We start from the raw sequence: 24,933 nt of genomic DNA, 5'->3' as shown, positions 1-24,933 counted from the left end.
AGTAGTAGCTGTGAATGGAAGTCCAAGGATCTAGCAGTTGCTGAGTCCCACACCACAAGAAGGCGAAAGAGTGAAAGCCAAAAGGATGTTTGTTTTGAAGCAGACATATGGGAAGATGTTTTGCTAAGAACAGACATGCAGTGTTTTTCTAGAGGCAGCCCAGACAAAGGGCATATGATGGTTTACTACAGCGGATGCTTGAGAGAATATGAGATGATTGGAAAAGATATAAATATAGTCCAATGGACATTGGACAATGCTGGATGATATAGATTTGCCAAACCAATGTTTGCTGGTCATCGTTGAGCTTTGCTGATGCTGGTTTCCAATGATAACACTGGGTGGTATTGGTACACATTACCATTCTTTGTTGGTCATCATTTGTCATGATTTCATAGAAAGAAACAATGTAAAACTTATGGTGGTGTTCCAGTGACTTCTTGCCACTCCCATGGATTTGGGTCGATTGGCAGAGCCTTACAGTTTCTTCTAGATTGACCTGTTATTGCTAGTTCTTGAACAGTGTTTTTGTGACCTGCCATTGCTAACTTGTCAATGGAGTTCGCAAGTCTTACAGTTGCTGATTCGTGAATGGTATTTACAAAAGAATCGAGCTGCCACTGCTGATTTATGTGAACTGAACTGCTGATATCTTGACAGCACATATTGGATTTGCTCCAAAGAACTATTTCTAAACAGGTCCACATCCTTCTTTGCTCTATTAACCTTTCCTTTCCACTACCTCTGGTGGGTGATGAAGTAGAAAAGACATTAAAACATTTAAAAACCCTTTTTAAAAGTAGGTTTTTAAAAATCTAAGCCTACAAGAAATACAATGAAGCCCACACATTTAAGCAACCTCAATCTATCATTCCTAATCATCTACAATTAATAAACGCTTGGCTCTGAACCTAGGAATCATGGCTTTAACTCACTTGGTAGGTGACCAAAATCTTTCATCATTGTTGCAATGACCTTTTTGATCTAGATTTGATTCTTCTCTGGAGTCCTTCCTTTCTGCCAAATTTTGAGTCTTCTCTCAAAAGCCAGATGTAATGCACCCTCTCAATCATCACAGGCAATTACAAGGATTATCTGTTATCTTATATGTCTCTTGATGGTACTTATCACATTGTCATGGGACATAATCACTTCCATTCTCCACCAGTAATCTGTGAGCTTGAAAAATCCATGTTAGATGTCTGTTTCTTTTCATGCCTCCATTGCCCAGAACAATGTCGGAAACACACAGCGTCCTTGTGAGTGTTAGGAAGTGTGAATATACATTTCTGCTTACTAATGATTACTGCATGTGGCAATTACACTAGCCTACCACTAGATGAGGTGTCACAGGCAGCCACACTTGACAAATTGCCAGATGACACCATATAATATGACCTCAGCTACTATTTTTTTTTTTTTTTAAATTTTGTCCAGACTCTGGTCAAATGTGGAGTGAATGTTAAGAGGATGGATAAAAATGTCATCAGAAATTAATTTTTATGGTTTTCCAGTCAGTCTACTCAGAAAAGGAAAAGAAGAAAGAGAAAAAGAAAAAGAAATTGGGAAGCCAAAAAGATCAGCCATAGAGTAGCTAAATTTAAGGAAAAGATGGAAGCTCCACAGAGGATCAAACAAGGGGATAGCTCTGTAGTCAGCAAACAAAAGGAAGCCGAGACATCTCCATCTTTCCCACCTCACAAATGCCATCAGTGCGGTCCTGACACTCAGAATATAAGCCAGTATTATTGGAAAAAAGATCCTATTCTGCCCATACGAGTCAGTATACTAGCTGGGTTGATAGAAGCGGTGGAAGGTACCCGGCATTCATGCAATAAAATGGATACATGATAAATATTTAACAGAGGCACACCAATATGCTTCATTCTTAATGTTTGTCTCACCACACTGCTGTCTCTGCATTTTTATTTCATCTTCTCCAACGCATTTTTGGATAAGCTTCGAATAAATAAATGTGTAAGTTGAAAATTAGCATGCAGTAGTGGGTCTGGTTTAAGCTAGATTTGGTTCTTTCCTTTACTTGTAGCCACATCTCTAAGGGAGTCTAAACTATCTGCACAGATGTGAAATGCTTTGAAGGTCAGGGGTAACATCCCAGGGACCCCCGTCCCTCATTTGGAAAGGAAAGAAATACAACCAATTTTCTGCTAACATATTTCCTGCATTCTAGTTATAAAAATTGAGATTTGACTATTTAAAGATTCATTTGGCTGTTGCTGGGGACATCTGCATTGTGGGGTTGGCACAGGTTTGGGGGTCATTCTGAAGGCTACAACATCCTCATGGCTGGTTAGTGGCTCCTTGTGGTGTTTTTCTCCACATAAGTAACAATTTTCCATCAAGTTAACTCACTCAGTCAGAGTTGCAACCGACTTGAATTACATCACTCATTCCATGAATTACTTCATCTATTCATCTATACTGAATAAATTCTTGGATCTCATGTTTCCTCCATACTTGGTTTCAGAGCTCATATAATTTACCTGAGAGTGTCTGTGTGGAGGTTTGGGTCTTCTGTATTTATAAGTGGCAGAAGAGTTGTTCATGTGATTCTCTAATGGAAAACACACAGGGATTATCCTCTTAGAGTAGGCTTCCATCATACCTTTTCATGGCATTTACTGGCAAATCCCTTCCTAACTCACAGATTCTGTGTAGCCTACTCCTGCTTTCTCATCTCCTCTAGTTGCCTACCATGCCTCTCCAACAGTGACTGAAGACAGGATATTTGTACATGCTAGAGGCTGTTATGCCTGCTTAACCCAGTATGGTTAAGCATCACTCTGACCTTTTGTTTTGACAAAGAAATAATATGAAGTACGGACATTTAAGCAACCCAATCCTACAGTTAATAAGCATTCAGATGTGAACATGTATCATGGCTTCACATGCCATAGGTTATTCGCTATTTACTGATATATATATATATATATATATATATATATATATATATATATATATATATATATACTTTTATACTTTTCTTTCTATTCAAAGTATTCATATGCCCTACTTTGACTTAATCCTTTCCATGAAACTTATTTTGTCCAGGTTTTTTCTCATAAGCCAACCAACATCCTTATGTTCTAGATATTCCTCGAGTGCACTTGTTCACTGTACTCACCAGCCTACATTATATGGTGACTAGTCTTTTCCTGCCACCAAGGGAAACATGTAAATATTTGTCTCAATTTAATTCTCTCTCTGTTGCCTGAAACATACTAACCATCCAAAATTGTTTATTTATAAACTAAAGAAGATGACACATTATTTGGAAAAATGATAATTTTTTTGTGCCCAAAGTCCAGGACGCAACTTGACTTCTAGTCATAGCTACTCATTGAGCCAATAACCTTTAAGAGAATAAGAATAAACTAATTCTATGTACAAGAGTATATCATGGATGTTATCAGCAAGCCATAATATCATGAAAAGTATGGAAACAACAAAATACAACATAGTGTCTCCCCAATGTGATAATATGGATCATTAAAGTGTCGCACAACATTCTATGACTTTAACAGCTTTCATATGTATGACACATAACAGCTTTAGTACTATTTAATAAAGGAATCTTAGGAGAACGTCCAATGCCAAGGTCTTATTACATAGTGGTTGCTCCTATTATTCTAAATTTTGACATAATGTTGTTTCCAAAAGTAGAGAAAAAACTTAGTTTATTCATGAATTTATTGAACATCTTTATCTCCTGATGCTATATCCTACTACACTGAACTTAATAAGCATGTTGTCAGTAGTACGGGTGCTCAGGACAAAAGCTTATGTCTGGAGATGGTTCCAGCCAAATAACTCCTGGTTATATTTTTGTTATAAAAATCCTGAGTTTCCAAATGGGCTTCCCTTTCCATGGATTACTCCAGAGCATTCTTCAGAAAACACAAGGTGAAGGAATGAGATAGGCAATGACTTGAAATATATAACTAACTCCTAGTCACGGGAAGTCAGTTGCACTCTGGCTATCTTTGAATGACAAGTAATTCGTAGTTAACTGCATGGGAAAGAGGTTGTTCCAGAATTCTGTATCTTAATCATTACCTTGGATATTTGTATGTGGACTGGTCTGGCAGATAGGCTTTCTGTCTTTAAATAACACCAGTAGGTTGGTGTGCTGGCTCATACCTGAAATTTCAAGTCTCAGGAGCTTGACACAGGAAGATCACAAGTTAGAGACCAGCAGCTGTTCCATTTTCATCTCCATTTAGTTTAAAAGTAAAAACTGAATGGATGAACATAGAAATGGAGAAGGAAGAAGGGAAGGAATATCTGTAAAATTTGTTAGATAAAAAGCTACCTCCTACAAAAAGGTAGATATGAATACATGTTAACTCATATTTGAGAGGGATTATAATAGAATTCAAAATATCTGTGTGAGCTAAAAGGATGGTTCTCATCTGGATTTACTTGAAGGAACAGCTGGAAGAATTTAGGATGGTCTGTTTATATATAACGCCATGATATATTCATATGTGGAACTGTACTATGCAAAGTAATATATCTTAGCAGAAAACGTAGCTATTGTAGGTCTTTTGTGAAACTCCCCACATGAGTATTACGAGCTTAGGGAGTCAAGTGTGAATTTCTTTTCCTCAGTTTTTCCACATGGCTGATATGTAGTAATTTCTTTTATATGACAAGCTATAGAAAGTATCAAATATCAAGAAATATATAGAAGACATTTTAAGAGTCGAACTATTATTTGACTTAAAATAAAACACATTTCCTTTTTGGAAACCTTGGATGAACAACATCCGCAGTCTAAATGCTTGCAAAGTCATCTCAGAATGTCTGTGCCCACAACCCAGAACCAGCCTCTAGAACAACTATTAATGCTTGCTGCTCTGCCCTAAAATGAGCATGAAGTCGAAATGACAGTTTACATCCAAGGGAAACGGAGACATGAGTATTTCCAAAAGCAGCGAATTCAAGGATTGATGGAAATGCAGACTGTGCCTGTTTCTTCACAGGACTGTGCCCGTCGCCCATTCATTAAATTGATGCCTAATTGGAAACATATTTTCCTTCAGAGAAATGATTGTTTATGAAAGGAAACAATTCCTTAGTCCCTCTGTGCAAATCAAAAGAGAAGCCTGGAGCCCTTGTGTGGTTTATACTTGAGATTTTGATTAAAAGATACAATGAAAATCCCAGAAGAACTTAGCTCATGGTGAATATTTGAATTGAACATATTGAAAAAAGATTGTGAAGATTCTCAAAATGCATTTGGCAACCAGATCTTTTTTCAATATGTGACCATGAACCATCTTTTTTGAGTCATGGAATAAACAATCTCCATAAATGTAAAAACCAGAAATTGTCTAAGCAAGGGCCACATCTGTTTTCCACTCGAAGTTAAACTTCATCTCTGAGTTTGGCGGCTGATATAGTCTCGCGTTGGAAGGAATTTTAGTCCAATTCCCTGATATGGCATGCAAGGAAAGTAAGACACAGGGACTCCTCTTTAATTGCCTCTACAAATTCTTCCAGATCTGTCCTTGTCGAGGTCTCATTTCCTTTCCGCTGTAGTGAAAATGGGTTCCCTTACTACATAGAGATTTCCTTGCTAGAACTTAATGTAACTTTTGCTTATGTAATTTAAAATCTTGATTTTTTTTTGAATTAGTGTTTGTTCTGCAGACAGAACCCTGATTAGATCGATGATCGGGTGTTCCAGGTATATATAAGGAGTGTGTATTTGTACATGTGAAATATATATATATATACTGTGTGTAATTCCTAATATGTATACCAATAAATAGCTAATGAGACAGTGTTTTGAAAACATGCAGTTGCACACATGTATGTATTATTTCATTTATAAATAAAAGACTACAATTCCACAGATATCAGACAGCACATATGTTATTCTATGGTATCGACTTACTCTTCATGTAACTGTATCATGTCTTATTACATTTGAAGGTGTGCAGTGAATGGAGACTGGAGCAGAAGAGGTGAAAGTTTTGCCTTAGTTGTAAACAGTGGGATTTTACACTCTAGGGTTCAAAGGTTGGGCAGACATTTGATTGTTGCAAGTCACAAGCTAAATTCACAAAACACCTGCAATTGTGGGGCTAAGGTGTCTTGTCTGGTAGTGTGGAAATGGCAGATACATTTGGCCTTTTGATAAGAACACATGATCCCAGGGATAATGTTCTGAATCAGATGATGAAGTTGACATTGTCACTCAGCTGCAAACAGAGCCACTTTCCCTATTGACCTACAGAGAAGCTTGAGTCCTGGTGCTGGCACAGAATTCAGATGAGGTCTTGGAAGGAATATAATGTGGGGTGGCTTTCATTCTTTTTTTTTCCCTATTCAGGTGAACCCACTTGTTTCTCACATGTAAAAAAATGTGTTCATTAAATTTTAGGACATACTCTTTGGGGAATCCCCTCCCACTCTGTGACCCTCTAATAAAGAATGAACATACACAAGAGTATAAGAGGGAAAAAAGTAACAATTTTCTGGTTTCTTAAAACTTTCAAAACAAGATAGATAAATACAAGGACATGATAAATGCTCTACGGATGCTCTAAGTTAGAAAGAGTATCTGTTGGACATACTCTGAGTATGTCTGTTAAATCTACTCATTTCGACAATAATCAAGCAACATTGAAAAGATAGAAATCCTGGGCATCATACGGTTGTTTCTGCCCTGAGTAAGTAAATGATCATCTAGAGACTGTAGCAGTATCCATTCATTTAAGAGCTGTCAGCTTATTTTATAATAATATGTTATTAGAGCAGTGGACCAAGAAGAGAATTCAAGATGCACACCAGACACCATTCCATATTAGCTGGTGTACCATCTGACCAAAGTGATCATACTTATGTAAGCTAGCCATTTTGTAGAGTTCACTTGTCTGTTGCTTTCTAGTGAATTGCCATTTAATTCTTTCATTCATGCATGTATTTTGTAACAAGTTTCTTTAAGGGGCTGGGAAGATAGTTCAAAACATTAGCATTTATATTAAAAAGGAGAACATCTGCATGTTGTAAGAATTGGGATGCTGAAAAACCACAAGACAGAGGCGATAGAGACAGGAAGATCCATACCTCTAGGTAATCAGACAGCCCAGCTGAATCCCTCGGCCTCCAGTCTCAGTGAAAGATCCCATCTCAAAAGAAGACTAAGCACAAACACATTAGACTCCTCAAGAGGAACAACACAAGGTTGAAATCTGGCCTCCATGTACATCCAATGAATAATTTCATGTGTACTTGCCATGAGAGAGCTCAGTTACTTGGTTTCACTGGCATGTTGCCATGAAGGGGTCTTGTAGATGTCAGCTAATATTTGTAGTCAAATAACTTTAAGTAAAGGAGATTTCCCTCACAACCCCAAAGCTTACTGGAGAAGGACTGTGGAGTAGAAGTCCCCTCCTACACCTGCATCCCATACCCTGCACCTGAAGCCTGGCCCAGAGTCATCACATAGAAGACTAAAGCACTTTCCACAGAACTTCTGGCCACTTTATATATTATTTGAGAAGATGTCTATTCAGGTCATTTGCCCATTTTAAAAATTTGGTTATTTCTCTTGACAAATCAGTTTTACACATTCCTTATCTATTTCAGATATTAAGCCCTTGTCACATGTTTTGGTTACAAATATTTTCAACAATGTCTCAAAGTTGTTTTGATTCTTTTGTTTGTTTCCTGTGACGCGCATAAGGCTTTCTGTCCTCTTGTAGCTTATTTTCACTTGTCTGAGTGGTTGACATAGGATCCAAAACAGTCACAGTCAGGAACACCTCACATGTGTGTTCTTATAAAGACACAACTTTGGAGCTGACATTGAGCTTTTGACATGAGTAGAATCCAGTTTGGTTTCACGTGGATATCCAGGTCCCACAATAGTGTTTAGTGAAAGCTCTCCCTCCTCCGTGTGTTCCTTAAAGGTTTGTTACATGTTCAGTCTTGAGTTGTTTGCATGTTCTCTGCTGAGCTGCTCTGCTGTTCTAACGGCTCTGAGCCATTTTGCCTGACACAGCTTGGTAATATAAGTTGAAGTCAGGAAGTGTGAGGCCTCCAACTCAATTCTCTCAAGACCAATTTAGGCATCCAGTGTCTTTCGTGACTCCATAGTGAGTAGGATCTCAACATTGCTTACAGCCAGAGAAACAGAGCCAAACCACTGTCAGACAGATGCTACCACACATTTGTCCCTATGACTTCTACTGAAAAGAAACAGCAAGTGTCACTGAGAGTGTGGAGAAAGAGAAACCTTTGGAGTTCATAAGAATTTAAATTTATTTTAAATACCAGTGTGGAGGTTATGCAAAAAGTAAAAGAAGATAGGACTTCTGTAAGACAGGGCAGTCCCTTTTCTGAACACGTATCCAAATTAAAGAAGATAAAGGCTGTGGAGAGATAACCACATAGAGACACTCACTAATGTGTTGTTCTAATGCATGCCCATTGGTAGATAAATGGCTAGGTAAACCAATGTGTGGCATGTGTGTGCATGTGTGTTGTGTGTGTATGTATGTGTGTGTATGCATGCATGTATGTGTGTGCATGTTTGCTGTGTGCTGTGTGCATGTGTGTGTGACTATTATTTAAAATTTTAATATGATATTCTAACATTTGCAATGACATGGATAAAACTTCAAGCTATTGTTAAATGCAATAAACCAAACAATGAGTGAAGAAAACAGTAAGCTATCTCTTCCATGTTGAATGTTATAAAAATTGAATATACATAAGTAAAGAGTAGACTAATGGTCACCAGGAGACACAGGGTGTGCTGGAAAGACATGAATCAAATGTACGAAGCTGTGATTACATTTCAGAGTCAGGGTTGGGATTCCGGTGGCAGTGTCATGGCTATAGTTAATAATTTTGTATTGCAAATTTGATATTTGGTAGGAGACTAGGTTTCAGATACTTACATTGCTCAAATATACAAACACATTTTTAAAAAGTGCCTCTGTGAGGGAGCTGGCATGCATACTTTTTGAATATTCCCAACCATTTCACAGTGCATATAAGCATATCGTGTTTTAGATTCTAGATGTAGCTCATGATTATAAATCTTCAATGTCCAAGCTTCCTTTGAGTCTTTAGTGTGCTGCTCTGCCTTACAGGCTTTGAATTTGCTGAGCTTCCTATTCCCATGAACACTAAAAATCTCCATCTCTACCTCTCCGTTTGTTATCAGACACTTTGGAGTGTGTATATATTTAATACATTATTTAACCTGTACCTAGAGGCAGATTCCGGGATCATCAGTCTTGAAGAAGAAAAGAGATATGACACGGTAACGCAGAATTAGATGCTGACGGTGAGAGAAATGTGCACAGGAAGCGTTGGAACCAATGTCTTCAGTACAATATGCAAATGTCTTTGTTTTCCTAACTGCCTGTCTGCTACTCAGTGCTTTCCTTTATCTAAGAAGTGTGCCTTGTTTCCTGTTTTAGGCTCAGAGTATAGTAGGGAAATTCCAGGATAAATTATAATCCATATTTACCAGGCCCTGGCATAGCCTCACAAGAGAAAGCTATATCAGGGTCCTGTCAGCAAAATCTTTTTGGCATATGCAATAGTGTCTGGGTTTGGTGATTGTATATTGGATGGAACACAGGGCCCCTAATGAAGAAGCCAGAGAAAGTACCCATGGAGCTAAAGGGGTCTGCAACCCTATGGGAGGAACAACAATATGAACTAACCAGTAACCCCCAGAGCTGTGTCTCTAGTTGTGTATGTAGCAGAGGATGGCCTAGTCGGCCATCAATGGGAGGAGAGGTCTTGTGAAGATCATATGCCCCAGTACAGGGGAATGCCAGGGCCAGGAAGCAGGAATGGGTGGGTTGGGGAGCAGGGTTGGGGGGAGGGTATAGGAACTTTTGGTATAGCATTTGAAATGTAAATAAAGAAAATATCTAATAAAAAAAGAAGAAAAGAGAAATGTAAATGAAGAAAATATCTAATAAAATAATTATAGTAGAGAATTAAAGTACTTTATGGATGTATATGAGTAACTTTTCAAGTGAGAAGCTTCTCGCTCTGGTTTAATGTGATTGCAAGGAACTCATTTGTGCCTTTCAGTTAGATATGTCTTCTTAATTTTCGGCTGCACAGTGCACCATCACACACTTTGACCAAGAACAGAATGTAGAGAAGCCATGAGACAGTTCATCGTGGTGCTAATGATTGAAGTCTATATGAACAACATAGTAATGTGCATTCAAAAAGAAATAGGGACTGGGAGATGGTCCAGTCAGGAAAGTGCATGCCTCATGAACATGCATACCTGAGTTGATTTCCCTGAGCTTACACAAAATCAGAAAGATAGTCACAGTGTCACACTCTTGTGATCCTAACACTGGAGTGTCAGAAACAAGTAGATGCCTGGGCCTCACTGGCTACATATGTAGTCTAGCCTCCTTACTGAATTCTAGGCCAATGAGAGACCTTGTCTCAAAAAAAAAAAAATGTGGATGGCTCCTGAGGAAGATTTCTTCTCTAGCCTCCATGTGCATGTGCATATCTGCATTTGTATACATACATACACACACACACACACACACACACACACACTCAAAACAACTAGAATAATGAAAAAGAAACAAAATAAAAAACTCAACAAGAAATAGCAAAATGCAGTACCTTGGTGCTTTGAACAGTTGATTTCCTTTTCTCTAGCTTCATTATCAAGCAAGTGTCCTACCAGATCTTCAAGATATTTAGCTTTGCAAACCCATTGTTCTCGCAGTCAATTTTCAATGTTAATGTGTTTATTTATTTCAAAAATTTTTACATAAATGCTGCACATAGAAACCAAGCTGCCCTTGTGTCCTCTCCTTAGTTGTAATTATCTAAGCCTTAATAATTACTCTGCCAGTACAGGGATGAATGAATTAGCGCATAAATGAATCCAGATGTGATCACACACGTGTCTGCCATCTCCTCACTTCCTTCTTAAATAAGTCAAAAGCACTTCTATCCTCAGCACTACTGAAGCTGAAACAGCAGGAAGCATGGACATTCGGTGTATTTGATGAAGAAGGGTAAAGAAGATGTTCTAATTTTTTCAGAAATTCAAAGAACTTGCATCGGATGATGCAAGTGATATTGGTGAGTGTATTAGTAGGGGACCTACTCAGACTTCGTATATTTCTTTATCTGGGGTTACTGTATGGGCACTAAAGACATGGTATGTTGAAGATAAAATATGCTGTCAGAATCTCCCCCTATCCATTTTTAGCACCATAGAACGGCTTCTCTTTCATTTCTGCTGAGATCTACATGCTTAGGTGGAATAACCACCAAAGGTTATGAAAAAAAAAAAAACAGCATGCACTTGTGAAACTCACTTTTTTAGCATGAAAGGTGTGATTTTTTATACTCAGTAGGGGGGAAAGGAGGATAATATAGATGTGGGAAATAGAATTACATCAAAGGTCTTTGACCTACAACATCTAAAGACTCCCTATCTTTGAGTTTAGCTCTGGCTCATGAAGCCAGAATTCAAGTTCAAGGCAGAATTGCTTGCAACTTTTGTCTGCCCTAAAGTCTATAGGGAGACAAGAATGGGTACTAATCACTTCTCTGGGGTTTAGGATTTTGGCATCAAGAGAAGTCTACTGAAAAAACAATTAATCAAGTTAAATGTCAATAAGAATCAATAACTCAAACTCTAAGCAGCAAGCCTACTTGACTTTCTAGCTTCTTGTACTAGCTCTGTAATGTGTGTGTGTGTGTGTGTGTGTGTGTGTGTGTGTGTGTGTGTGTGTGTGTGTGAATGATGTGTTTCTTCATATGTGATATGGAATTGCTAGTAACTCTTCAGTTACCCAACTGGATATTTTGTAGAAGGCTTTGTGTGTGTGTGGTTGAATTGTTCCCACACTTCATCAATATTTTAAAGAACCATGGCCTAGAACCTTGTACACCCCTTCTAAAAACCACCTCTCACCAGTCTTGTCAGGGTTGTTTTGTGGGTGTGGTACAGTCTTACTCTCTGGCCACAGCTTCTGGTACCCTGAGATGGACCCTGAGACTTTGGTGACAACAATTGAAGAGGACAAACTCTCTTTGAGTAAGTTCTAGTCCAAGATAGAAAATGCAGAAGCAAACTCTTCAGCGAATAGGACCACCTCACCTGGGAGTGTAAAGCTGGTGTTCTTGGGCAGAAAGGAGGATGTCTATGTGCACATGGAAGTAAGCATGAGAATCAGTGTTGTTGAGATTGGATTTGGTTGTCTGCTTTCCTTTGGTGCAGACATAGGCCCATGACTGCATGTCCTCGGCCTTTACATTCTATGCTGCTTTATAATAACTTTCCAATACACAGTCCATTCCACTAAGACTGGTTGTTTTGGGGCTCCTGTTACTTCATAATTCCAGTGTCACTTGCCACATAGTTTCTTTCTTTTCAGCAGTGGCAAACATTGCCATCCTCACATTCAAGATGAAGAAGCTGACATTCAAACATGACCAATGTCTGCCCAAGTCAAACCACTGATAAACTTGCAAACCAGCATAGGATATGAGTGTTGCTCCTACTATCTCTTCTCAGCCCAGCATCCTGCCTTTTGTTTTTCTCTCTCTTCCCTTTCAGATAACTAACTCCCAGGGAAACCTTGCTGTCATCCTGTCATGAAGCAAGTTTCAGGACACTTTCCTTGACGCCAAGTATAAGTGATTTGCCTTTCCTAAACTCAGTGGTCTTGTTCTCCACTGACAGAACGAAGCATATCATTCTTTTGCTATGCTCTCCAGCCCAGTCCCCTCCCAATTCCCGGGAATAGGCGCTCTGCTCTATCTTAAGGAGTGAAATGAAAAAAGACAAATGAACTAGACAGAGTTTAGACACTGGAGAATCGCATGCCTACTCTGCCGTGTGGAAAATAATGCCTTTCATGAAAATGCTGGTTTTCAATTCAACCAGTCTGCCCTTAAACTCACCAGGATGAAGTGCTATTGTTTCTAATGTTTTACCTTTGAACTTATTTTTTTCTTTTAGTTTTTGTATTTCATTCTTCATACCAGAGAAATATAAATACAAAGGGATATGCATGAGAAAGTATGTATATTTTACAGGAAATAATTTTATCTACAATAATGACAATATTTTTAAGGTTCTTCGAAATTAAATGAATTAGAAAGAAAAACAGAAACTATACTATTTTAAGAGCTACATTTTGACTAATTTATCTTGAAATAGATGAAATTGAATGTATTTTAAAAGATATATCTATTTGGTTTTATATGGGCAAATATTTATTGCATATATGTCTGTGCACAACATCTGTGTACAGAAGAGGGGGTTGGCTCCCCTAGAACTAAAGTTGTGGATAGTTGTGGGCTACCATATGGGTACTGGGAACTGAACTGGGTCATCTTCAAGACCAAGAAGTTCTCTGAATCACTGAGCCATTCCTCCAGACCCCAATTTACATGAATTTTTGGCAATGGGAAGTTTAAAAACTTATTTTTATATTTTATAATATAATTATAATTTATTTATATTTTATAATATAATCTAACACATATATCCATTGCTTTGCATACTAAATTTAAAAATAGTCTATTCTTTGTGATTTTAAATAATGCACATTAGTAACAATAATCACTATGTAGTAGATTTCTTGAGCATATTCCTAGTACATCATTAAAATGGTAGCTATTGATCAGTACTGCCTTTTTCTTGTGTAAATTGTTCCAGGATGCTGGTAGCTCACTGATTTCCCTTGGGGTTCTATGGGATTAACATGTAAGTGAACTCACACAGCATTTGACTTACTGAAAATCCAACTTATTTCATGTAACATATGTGCATAATATGTTCAAGTAGAAGCTATGGCATCATGAATGACAGGGTCTCTTGGTTTCCCTGGAGTTAAGTATATAGAGACATACACACAGACATGTGTCCTGTGTCTGTAAACGATACTGATTTTGTCCACTGAAGCACTGACAACTTGGTCGTAATGGACAGCGCTGGAGTGAACAAAGCAATGCAGGTATCTCTTTGATATACTATTTAACTTTCATCTGGACATACGACCAGTAGTAAGACAGCTGTATTACATGGCATCCATATTGCACATTTGTGTTTGATGTGTACTCATGCATGTGGCCACCAGTATGCATGCATGTGTGGAGCCAAGAGCTTGATATCAGGGGTCTTCTTCAATCACTCCCTGCCTGGATTTGGAGCTCACTGGTGGCTAGATTGGTTGTCAGCTTGTTCTACTATACCAGGAATTTATGTGCATGGATTTAAACACCACCCTTACATGGTAAGTACATAACCAACTAAGTCATCTCCCAGCTCTCATCTTTGTAAACATTTTCACTTCTCTGATCATTTTTGTTCTTGCTTTTACATGCCTGTTATCTATTTGTAACTACTTCTTGAGATACCTATTTAAGTTCCATCTGTTTCTCTCTTATTTTACTGCTGTTGTGCTCTTTGAGCTCCTTGTGGACATTAGTGGCTTGCTTACAAATGAGGGAGTTAATTGCTTATCAGGAGCGATGTTTAAAAATATTTTCACCTTCCATAAAATGTCTCTCTTCTCTGGTGGTTTCCTCCTTGGCTGCATAGATGCTTTTTGTATTATCTAATCCATTTGCCTCTGTTTGCTTTGTTATGTGTGAGATGAGGATCCAGAAAGGAAAAAAACCCACTTCATCAATTGATGAGACAGGCTTTTCTGTTTTCTATAGTATTTCAAGTCTTCTTTTAAGTCTTTAATACAGGTTGTGTTGAAATGTGAGACACTGGCCTGATTTTAAGTCCTGTATGGATGTATCTTTTTTTTTTTTTTTAACATCGTTTATCAAAGAGACTTTCTTTTTCCTATCCTATGCCTTAGAGTATTTGTTGAAATTCAGTTGACCATAAATGCATGAGCTTACTGTTGTGGGCCTCTTTGCCTCTGCTACGTCCTCTTTGATGATAATCACTTCTTAGCAGATTTTTGAAGTAACACGGTGTGCTGCCTCTAGCTTTATTCTTTTTTTGCTCTGTATGGTCTTGATGATTCAGGATCTTTTATAGTTCTATACACAATTTAGAAACTTGGTATTTTTTTATTCCTGTGATAAATTATTTTCAGATTACAATAGACTTGCATTGGGTTTGTAGGTTGCTTCGTACTATTCTCTCCACATGTCAGTGCCCATTCATCATCGTTTTGGAAATGGGGAGAATAGATTCCCCTTAAATTGCAAGTCAGTAGTTGTTTCTTTAGTTAACTTTAGCAAAATTCATACAAAAATAGTAATTAACAATGATCTTCTTTACTTGTTAACTCACAAGGAAACACCTTCAAAATTGCATTTTGTTTAAGTTTCTGGACTAAAATGTAGAAAAACTGAATTCCACAAATATTTAAAAGTTTAAAAATTCCTTAATTTTTTTATTCCTGGTTATTTTATAAATATTTAATAAATATTATTTATTAAATATTTATTTAATAAATATTCCTATTTATTTTTAAATTCCTACCACAATTTACAGGACTATATACCTGATGTAATGAAAAGAAAAAGAAAAAAGCTACAACAGATAAAAGACCTCAGGAATGTACATCTAATGGACACTACATTGCATTAATCAATAGCTGCACGTTCCACTAACTGTGGCTATGACAGCCCTGAACAAGAAGGGTTTCCTGTGTAAGCTGCAATAACTCCTCTGACTCTGATCATCGTCCCTTCTGTGGCGGATTTTTACAGTTCCTCTAATGCATTTGAGAAGACTGGCTCAAAGAAACCTGTAGCTTTCCTCACAACTCCCCGCTCTCTCTCCGGCTAAGAACTGCAGCTGTTTCTGTTTTATTTTAAAACCTTCTGCTACCATATCCACCACGTCCACCTCCTGACCCATAGCCAGCACCATAGGGACTGCCTGAGCTTCTTTCTCCAAAACTGCCCCGTTTCATAGGTCCTTAATTTGATTGTTGCTGTCCACTATAATTTCCAAAGTCATTATAGTTCTCACCACCACCATAGTTACCTCCACCAACATTTTCTCCTTTATTGTAACCATCATAACCTCCTCCTCCACCACCATATTCACCACCTTGGTTCCCATATACCGGTCCACCACCATCATAACCTCCTCTATAACTGTAACTAGGACCACCACTATAGCTGCCACCATCACCTCCTAATGCATTACATCCACCATCACCATTTACATAACTACCTCTGCTGCCAACACCTCCACCACCAGAGCTTCCTCTTCCACCAAAGTTTCCCCCACCACCTCCAAAGCTTCCTCCACGACCCATAAAGCTGCCAGATCCACCTCCACGACCTCTCTGGGACCCAGCAGACTGCATCTCTTGTTTAGAAAAGGCCTTTTTTCACTTCACAATTATGCCCATTAATAGTGTGGTATTTCTGAACAACAGTTTTATCAACTGTGTCATGATCCTCAAAGGTTACAAAAGAAGATCTTCTCTGTTCCCCATAATGATCTGCCTGTCTTCCATAATGTCTATGGTTTCAACTTTGCCATACTTTTCAAAGTAGTCTCTCAGATTATATTCTTCCATATCTTTCTTAATACCACCTTCAAAAATTTTCTTCACCATTAAATGGGCACCAGGCTTTACAGAACCCTCTCTAGAAACTGCTCTCTTTGGTTCCACCACGCGCCCATCAACCTCGTGTGGCCAAGCACACATTGCAGCATCCACCTCTTCAACACAAGAGTAGGTCACAAAACCGAAGCCTCTGAAATGACTTGTTTGGGGATCTCTCATCACCACATAGTCTATAAGTGTGCCCATTTCTCAGAATGTTCTCTTAAGCTATCATCTGTGGTTTCCAAGCTCAGAACACCAATAAACAGCTTCCTCAGCTGCTCCATTTCCTTTGGATCATGGCCCTCCATTTTGAGACCACACTTGTCTCCTCCAACTAGAATTCCCAGTGTCACTTCTAATCCCTAGACAGGAGACATATTTTTCATTTCTCTGTGTCTTCTTCAACTTAGTTCATTAAAAATTTGCTATCAGTATATAATATAGTTCTTCAGTTTTTCTAAGTATTTGTTAACAGCATGAGTGGGAATTTTTTATTAACATCTTTCAAGGATGGGTTGTTCTGAGTGCACTCATAAAACTGCAGCTGACTTTTATATGTAGGTACTATATTTCTCAACATTGTGGAATTTTGGAGATGTTAAGGTTTCTATGTATAACCATGTCACTTACAAACAAATGGTTCAGAATCTTCCTCTGCCTGCTTAGATAGTTTTACTTCCTGTATTTGCTAAGTAGAAGTGAGAACAATGAGACCTTTAAACCTGATGCTAAACATGATCCAACAGTAGCCAAGTTCTGTTGCCACTTTCTTTCTATACCCAGTTTACCTAACGTATATTTTTCTTTTTCTCATGAACATATGATGAGGTTTTTTTTTTTCATATGCCTTTGGAATCAAACGATATAAGAAATTATTACTGGTTTTATTCCTATTATTTGAAAAAGTATTGAACCATCTTTGAATGTCAATGATAATATCTATTTGACCATGGTAAATGATCCCCTTCATGTGTCCTTGACCTTGGTTTCCTTGTATTTTACTGCCAGTGTATTTACATATGTGTTTGTCTTAGGGTTTCTATTCCTGCACAAACATCATGACTAAGAAGCAAGTTGAGGGGGAAAGGGTTTATTCAGCTTATACTTCCATAATGCTGTTCATCACCAAGGAAGTCAGGACTAGAACTCAAGCAGGTCAGAAAGCAGGAGCTGATGCAGAGGCCATGGAGGGATGTTCTTTACTGGTTTGCTTCCCTTGGCTTGCTCAGCCTGCTCTCTTATAGAATCCAAGACTACCAGCCCAGAGATGGTCCCACCCACAAAGGGCCTCTCCCCCTTGATCACTAATTGAGAAGATGCCTTACAGCATTTCTTGGAGGCATGTCCCCAACTGAAGCTCCTTTCTCTGTGATAACTACAGCTGTGTCAAGTTGACACAAAACTAGCCAGTACAATTGACCCCTTGTCAACTTGACACACAAACACACCACTAGTAAGCCTCAACCCTTAGTTTCTTATTCTTCCCCAAGATCTAAACAACTTTAAAAATCCCACAGTCTTTACAAATTCTTAAAATTTCAATCTCTCTTAAAATCCAAAATCTTTACAATTAAGTCTCTTAACTATGGGTTCCACTAAAATACTTCCTTCAAGAGGGAAAAGCATGAGGGCACAGTCACAATGAAAAGCAATATCAAACTCCAACCATTCAATGTCTGGGATCCAGCTCACAATCTTCTGGGCTCCTCCAAGGGCTTGGGTCACTTCTCCAGCCATGCCCTTCGTAGCACACACCTTGTCTTCTCAGCTCCAGCTCCAGCTGCCGATACTTCACTGCTGCTGCTGTTCTTGGTGGTCATCTCATGATACTGGCATTTCCAAAACTCTGCTGTCTTCCACTATATCTAGGCTTCAACACTAGCCTCTCATAGGCTCTCTTCATGGTGCCAAGCCTAAACTCCTTTGCATGACCCCTTCAGTCCTGGGCTATCAATTGCAACTGAGGCTGCACCTTCACCAATGTCCTTCCATGGCCTCTCACAGTGCTTCCATGGCNTCAGCTGCTCTACATGACCCCTTCATGCCTTCAAAACCAGTACCTCCTGAGTAACTCTTACACATTACAAAGTCCCACTGCAGCACGAGACACAACCTTGGCTATCTCTGGAACACAGCCTCTGTGCTCTCAGAAAACACTTCCCAGAAGATGTCACCTCAATGATGTTGGTCTCTTCTTAATCACCACTAATTTCTTAGCTACAGCTAACCAGCATCAATAATCCCAGTAATGCAAAGTTTTTGCATTAGTAGTTCTGGTATCTTGTTAATCCCAGCTGATTCTTCAGCCCCAGCTAACCAGAACCACAGAGTCTTCACAATCCACAATAGCAATGGCCCTGAAAAGTCTTTAATTTTCCCTCTGAAATTTCACAAGCCAGGCCTCCATCTTCTGCACTGTTCTCAACATTATCTTCCAAGCTCCTACACAATATTCAGCAGAGCTCTTAACACCGAATGGATCTTCTAGCCCAAAGTTCCAAAGTCTTTCCACAGTCCTCCCCAAAACATGGTCATTTTGTCACAGGAATACCCCACTATGCTAGTACCAATTTGTCTTAGTCAAGGTTTCTATTGCTGCACAAACATCATGACCAAGAAGCAAGTTGGGGAGGAAAGGGTTTATTCAGCTTAGACTTCCACATTGCTGTTCATCACCAAGGAAGTCAGGACTGGAACTCAAGCAGGTCAGAAAGCAGAAGCTGATGCAGAGGCCATGGAAGGATGTTCTTTACTGGCTTGCTTCCCCTGGCTTGCTCAGCCTGCTCTCTTATAGAACCCAAGACTACCAGCCCAGAGATGGCACCACCCACAAGGGGCCTTTCCCCTTGATCACTAATTGAGAAAATGCTCCACAACTGGATCTCATGGAGGCATTTCCCCAACTAAAGCTCCTTTCTCTGTGATAACTCCAGCTGTCTCAAGTTAACAGAAAACTAGCCAGTACAGTATCAGGGATATTGACCTGTTCTTGTTTTGTCCTTATTCAGCTTTTATATAAGGGCAAATTAGCTTCATGGTATGTCTTTATCAGCATTGTCTGTTCATCTCTTCTTTGGAAGAGGTTAAAGGGGTGTGACCCTTTCAGTATTGGGTACATAGCACAGATGTCATGTGATCCTTGTCTTTTCTGGATGGAGTAGGTTTTGCACAACTGAATCAGTCTCTTCTCTCATTATCTATCTGTTCATGTTTGGTTTAGTCTTAATAGATCATGATAGACTGTCTATGTAGCCATTTGTATGTTTCTTCTAGGCTACAAATTTAGCAAGAACTTAAAATATTTTCTCCCATCCTCTGTATTTTTACTGTATGTTGCAATGCTTCTTTTTCATATTTGATTTTATTTGAGTCTTTCAAAAATGTTATAATATCTGAACTTTTGTTGGTTTATGTTTTCAAAATAAAATTCTTAGTTTTATTGACCTTTTCCATTTTCTTCCTGGCCTTTATTTTTCTATTTTTTGACATACTCTTTGCTATTTCTGTCTTTCTACTAATTTTGAACTTAACTTTCTACCTTTTTCTAGTTTTTCGAACTATAGTGATGAGATGTTAATTTGCAAGTTATTTTTCATTTTGGATGAACTTGTTTATTGCCATAAATATCCCTCTCAAAACTACTCCAGATGTGGCATTTTAACCTAATTTATATTCATTCTGTCTTAAGGTATCTCTTAGTCTTCTCTTGTATGTCCTGCTCTAACTTACTGCTCAGGTTCTTCTGTTTGTCTCCATATAATTACTGATTTTCTAAAGTGATGTTCCTGATTTCTTGTTCACTTTACTAAGATAATTTAATTTGTTTAAATGTAGTGGCTTGTTTGTGTTCTTACACATCATCTATCCTGTAAAGAGTTTGGTATGCTTTGTAGAAGTTTGTGTGTTCTACTGCTTTAAAATAGTGGACATGTAGTCTTTTGGCCTCTGTTCTAAAGGATATGCTAAGGTCAATGGTCTTTTTCTTGATTTTTCTGTCTGGGTGAACTGTCCATTGATGGAAGTAGTATGGTGAGAGACTACTCTTCCCTCACAGCCCCCATCCTCCATCTCTCCTTGGCTTCATAGTTTAGGTGTTCCAGTGTTGGATACACATATATTTATAATAGTTCCATCTTGATGAAAGGTTAACATTCTTATTATAGAATGCTCTTCTTTGTCTCCATATGTTGGTATTAGCATACAGTCTATTTAACCTGAGATTCCTTATTCTTTTTGTTTGTTTGTTTCCACTTGTTTAGAAAATCATTTCCATGTTTTCATTTTCATTTTTCTAGAGGCATAATATGTTTCTTATAGGCAACATACTGGGTACTGCATCTTAATATATTTCATTCACCCCTTTGCTTCAAAATTGAATCCGTTTGCACGTAAAGAAGTTTTTGGTAGATGCTAACTTGCCACTGCTGATTCAGTAATTGCTTTCTGCTTGTTTGAGTGAATGCTTCTGCTTCTCATCCTCTCGTGCCCAGCTTTGGACTACATCGTTTTCTACAGTGATGTGCTTTGATCCTTACTTTGAAGATCTTTCTTTTGTGTATCTTCTGTAGATTTTGCTCTTCCACAAGACTTACAAAAAAAAAAAAAGATACACTCCTGTCCTTTTTCACCCAAACATGACTTAACTGTGACCACCTTACAAAATGCAACACTTTGTCTCTACTTTGTTGCTTCACTCTCATACTTTTGACCTCGTAACTTGTAGATCTCTGTCCTGTATACCGATAAGCAGTTAAAATTGCTTTTAACATCTTGAAGAATTTTGTCTTTTGCCATCCATATGAAACATAGAAATGACTTATGCACCCCTTCAAGGGAAAATATGGAATTTGACATGTAATTACTTTTGCCCATGAGGTTGCTTTTTTTTTTAATTTAAGAAAATTCATTTTTAATGAGTATGGTTTGAATCTAATTAGACTTTCTTCCCAGAAACTTCCTCAGGCAAAGGTATAACCCCTGGGATGCATGCCTTAACAAAATGACTTAGCAGATATGGAGGTTTTGTATATATGTGTTCAATTTGGTGTGCCTTACCTCTCAGCTGGATAGGAAAGAGAGTGTATCATTTTGGGTGAAGACCATACTGAGGTGCTTTTGAATTATGAGATGTCTGGCCAAAAATGTGCCAATTTTAGACAGGACAGTGTTCTGAAGTTGTGAGTCTGCCACCATTCTCATTAAAAAAAGAAAAAAGAATCCTGAAAAATCAAATCATCATGCAGTTCTGGACGAGAAATTTTCAAACAGCTGCCAAGCAGCAAGGGGTCTACTTTGTGGCCAACAGCTACCAAAGTTGCTCTTTGAAAGCATCATCGCCTTACCAAATGCAGGAGAGCATAAGAGCTCTTCAGGACTACACAGACACAGCAAACAAAAGCATTCAGGGAGAGAGCTTTTCAGGGCGGTGCTGCTTGGCTCAGGAACACTGGGATATCATTTCCTAGTGAGGAGCTGAGAGCATGGGGAAACTATAGAAGCCCAGAGAATTAGTGTAATTAAACCAAGGCCAGACGGTTGGGAAATTGAATTTGATCAAGGAAATGCATCCCTCAATCACAGCTAGCTATATTTCCTACAGAAATCCTTAGGAAGGTCCTTACATCTTCAAGCTTGCAGGACTTAAACATGAGATCTTTCCCACACCGTACTTGACATCTATTGTCCACTCTCCTTTTTGAAATTAAATTTCTATTTTTAAGCATTGATGTGTTCAACGAATCTGTTTAAGTGTAGCCCTTCATTTACTGAGCCTGGCAAGGAAATGGTTGAAAATACAATTTATTGCAAAGGTGCTAACAACAACGGATAAATGGATTGAATGGATGTTTGTATTTATTACCATGAAGATGAAAAGAGTTACTTGGAAATAAGCTGCAAACCTGCTCCCCAATCAACAGCAAGTGAAAATCAATAATTCATCTTCCTATGTCTTCCTGCCCTTGGCTGGCAATGCAGACAAAATTAACAGCAAGCTTGACAGCTGAAAGGGATGGCTGTACTGTACTGTGTTCCCTGGGGCGGGGCGGGGTGGGGTGGGGGCACCATTTCCATCCCAGTGGCACAGTCACCCCATTTATTACACTCTTTACTCTGGGAATGGATGACGCAGATACTCATTCTGACTTAGCTTAATCTATAATCTATGTAGCTACTGTTGGGTTATAACCTGAATTATGTGCTGTTTCTTTTCGCAAGAATAGGTCATCCCTTGAATATACCTGCACTGACCTGTGGGAAAGAAGTATTGACACCTTGCAGGGTCTATGGGCCATGGTAGAGAAGTGGCCACTGTGTATCATAATTAGAGATCATTTTGTTGTTGGGATCTGAACACTATGGGAACAGTTCATAGGAAGGCTATAGATACACTCTCACAAGTATCTCAGGAAAGAAATGAAATGTCTGATGCTGGAGAGATGGCTCAATGACTAAGAGCACTTGCTGTTCTTATAGAGGGTTTACATTCAGCCCTCAGCACCTCTGGGTGTCTCCCAACCATCTGTAGACCCAGGTTTCAACACCCTCTCTGACTTCAGGATGCACACACATATACTTAAGTAAACAATACCATCTACTTTAAAAAAAATTAGTGATGTGTAAGTATTCTTTGTAGCAAAGTAATGTTACATAAAAATGTAAAATTGAGCTCCTCACAGCCTCCTCCTGGAGAAGAATGGGTTTCCTATTCAAAATTTAGTTCAGGTATTCAGACTGATAATGCTAAAGGCATGCATACCAAGAGATGACTAAAACACTAGTTTACAAAATAAAACTTTTTTATAGTAAGGTAGGCTCTTCCAGCACTTCTGGAATGGCTTGAGAAAGCACAGAGGGCTGGGTTGGGGCGTTAGTCATAGTAGGGTGGGACTGTAGTGATGTTTTCTCCCTAGGGAAGAGATTACTTACCTGGTCTGAATTCCTCCCAGTGTTCAGAGCATGGGAAGATGGGATTTTTTTGTCAGCCTGCTAAAATGTACAGCCAAAATGAAAAGGGTAGCAATGGGGCTTGAAAACTGTCAACTTCTAATCTTCACAGTTTAGCTGTACTCTTTGGACAAAGTCCTCTGTAATATTGGGTTATTTCTGTGTATCATTTCCTGCGTGTTTGTAAAAGATACAGTCTGTAAGTCTCTTATGCCTGCTATCTAATAGGACAGTGTATTCACTCTGGATGCTTAAATCTATCCAAGTAGACAAGGTCATATGGCCCAGATGCAGAAGCAAAGTCATGGACTCTCTTTCTAAAGTAGTTGAGGTCATATCCAGTAAAGGAGATGCCAAGAGCAGGACTCTGCAGCATTGTTGTGCATGAGTCAATGTCAAGAGCTGCAGAATTAGGTCAAACTCAGGGATCATTATATAAGCATTAATCAAAGAAAGTGGAAAATGGGATAGAGTGTGATCACCAGAGAGCAAGTCCGTGTTACCATGGTGTCGTGTAAAAATCAAGCATGCCAGAGACTGCATGGTTAGAGAATGAATGAGGTCAGAATCAATCAAATCAATCAGGCATGTCACAGAAAATGGACAGACAAAACCTTCAATTCATAAATACCTCCTGGTTTCCACCTATATTTTTGCTGTTTCTGGATGGTCAAGGTATATCAGAAAGCTAAATAGAAAGAGCTTGTGCACATAGCTGCAATCAGGAAATATTAAATCTATAAATAGCTTACAATAAAATGTGTCACAATCATGAGAATACTTTTTTAAACCTGCTTAGAGGAATTTCATGTAACTAGTTGGTTCAGCTTAATGGTTCTCAGAGCTGAATAGCCTACCTGAATCCTCCTGAGATGAAGAAAGGACCCAGTAAAAACTCTCTTCTCACTGAGCATTCTAGACACAAACATACAATTGTCCTTTACACCGGATTTCCAGGAACACTGAAGACTTCCCTACCTGCTCCAGAGAAGTTTTTCTTTCCCATAGTTGGTTTTTTTGAACAAATTTCTCATTTGGTAAGCTAATGACAGCAATAGAACATTAGAAAGAGCGTTTGATTTCTTGTTTTGCTGTTTTCAGAATAGTAAAATATGGGAACAACTAGATAAGATACGGAAACCACGTGACTGATAGCAGCAACGAGGTGGAGATGCTGAAGTGGAAACTTCAAGTGCACAGGCCTTGGAAAATTAGTAAACTTAACACTTCAAAATAGAACACAAGTGGGAAATCTGATTGAATAAGCTATTATCTTTTCAAAATTACAACCAAAGAAGATGTGATATCTCAGGACAGCATCCTTGGAGTTAGTTTTCAATGGCTTTCAGTTGCATTTGGTCAGAGTTACAGAGAACATGACTAGAAGATAGAAAGG

The 24,933-nt window shown here is 38.5% G+C and overlaps 1 pseudogene; it reads right to left on the bottom strand.

The window, feature by feature from the left end:
- Nucleotides 1-15,839: 15,839 nt before the first annotated feature.
- LOC110335425 lies at nucleotides 15,840-16,900 on the bottom strand (annotated as a pseudogene).
- Between the last annotated feature and the right edge of the window lie 8,033 nt (nucleotides 16,901-24,933).

This window comes from Mus pahari, chromosome 1, assembly GCF_900095145.1.
Source record: "Mus pahari chromosome 1, PAHARI_EIJ_v1.1, whole genome shotgun sequence".
Lineage (NCBI taxonomy): Eukaryota > Metazoa > Chordata > Mammalia > Rodentia > Muridae > Mus > Mus pahari.
The sequence above is the reverse complement of the archived record's forward strand: the minus strand, read 5'-3'. Positions and strand labels throughout refer to the sequence as shown.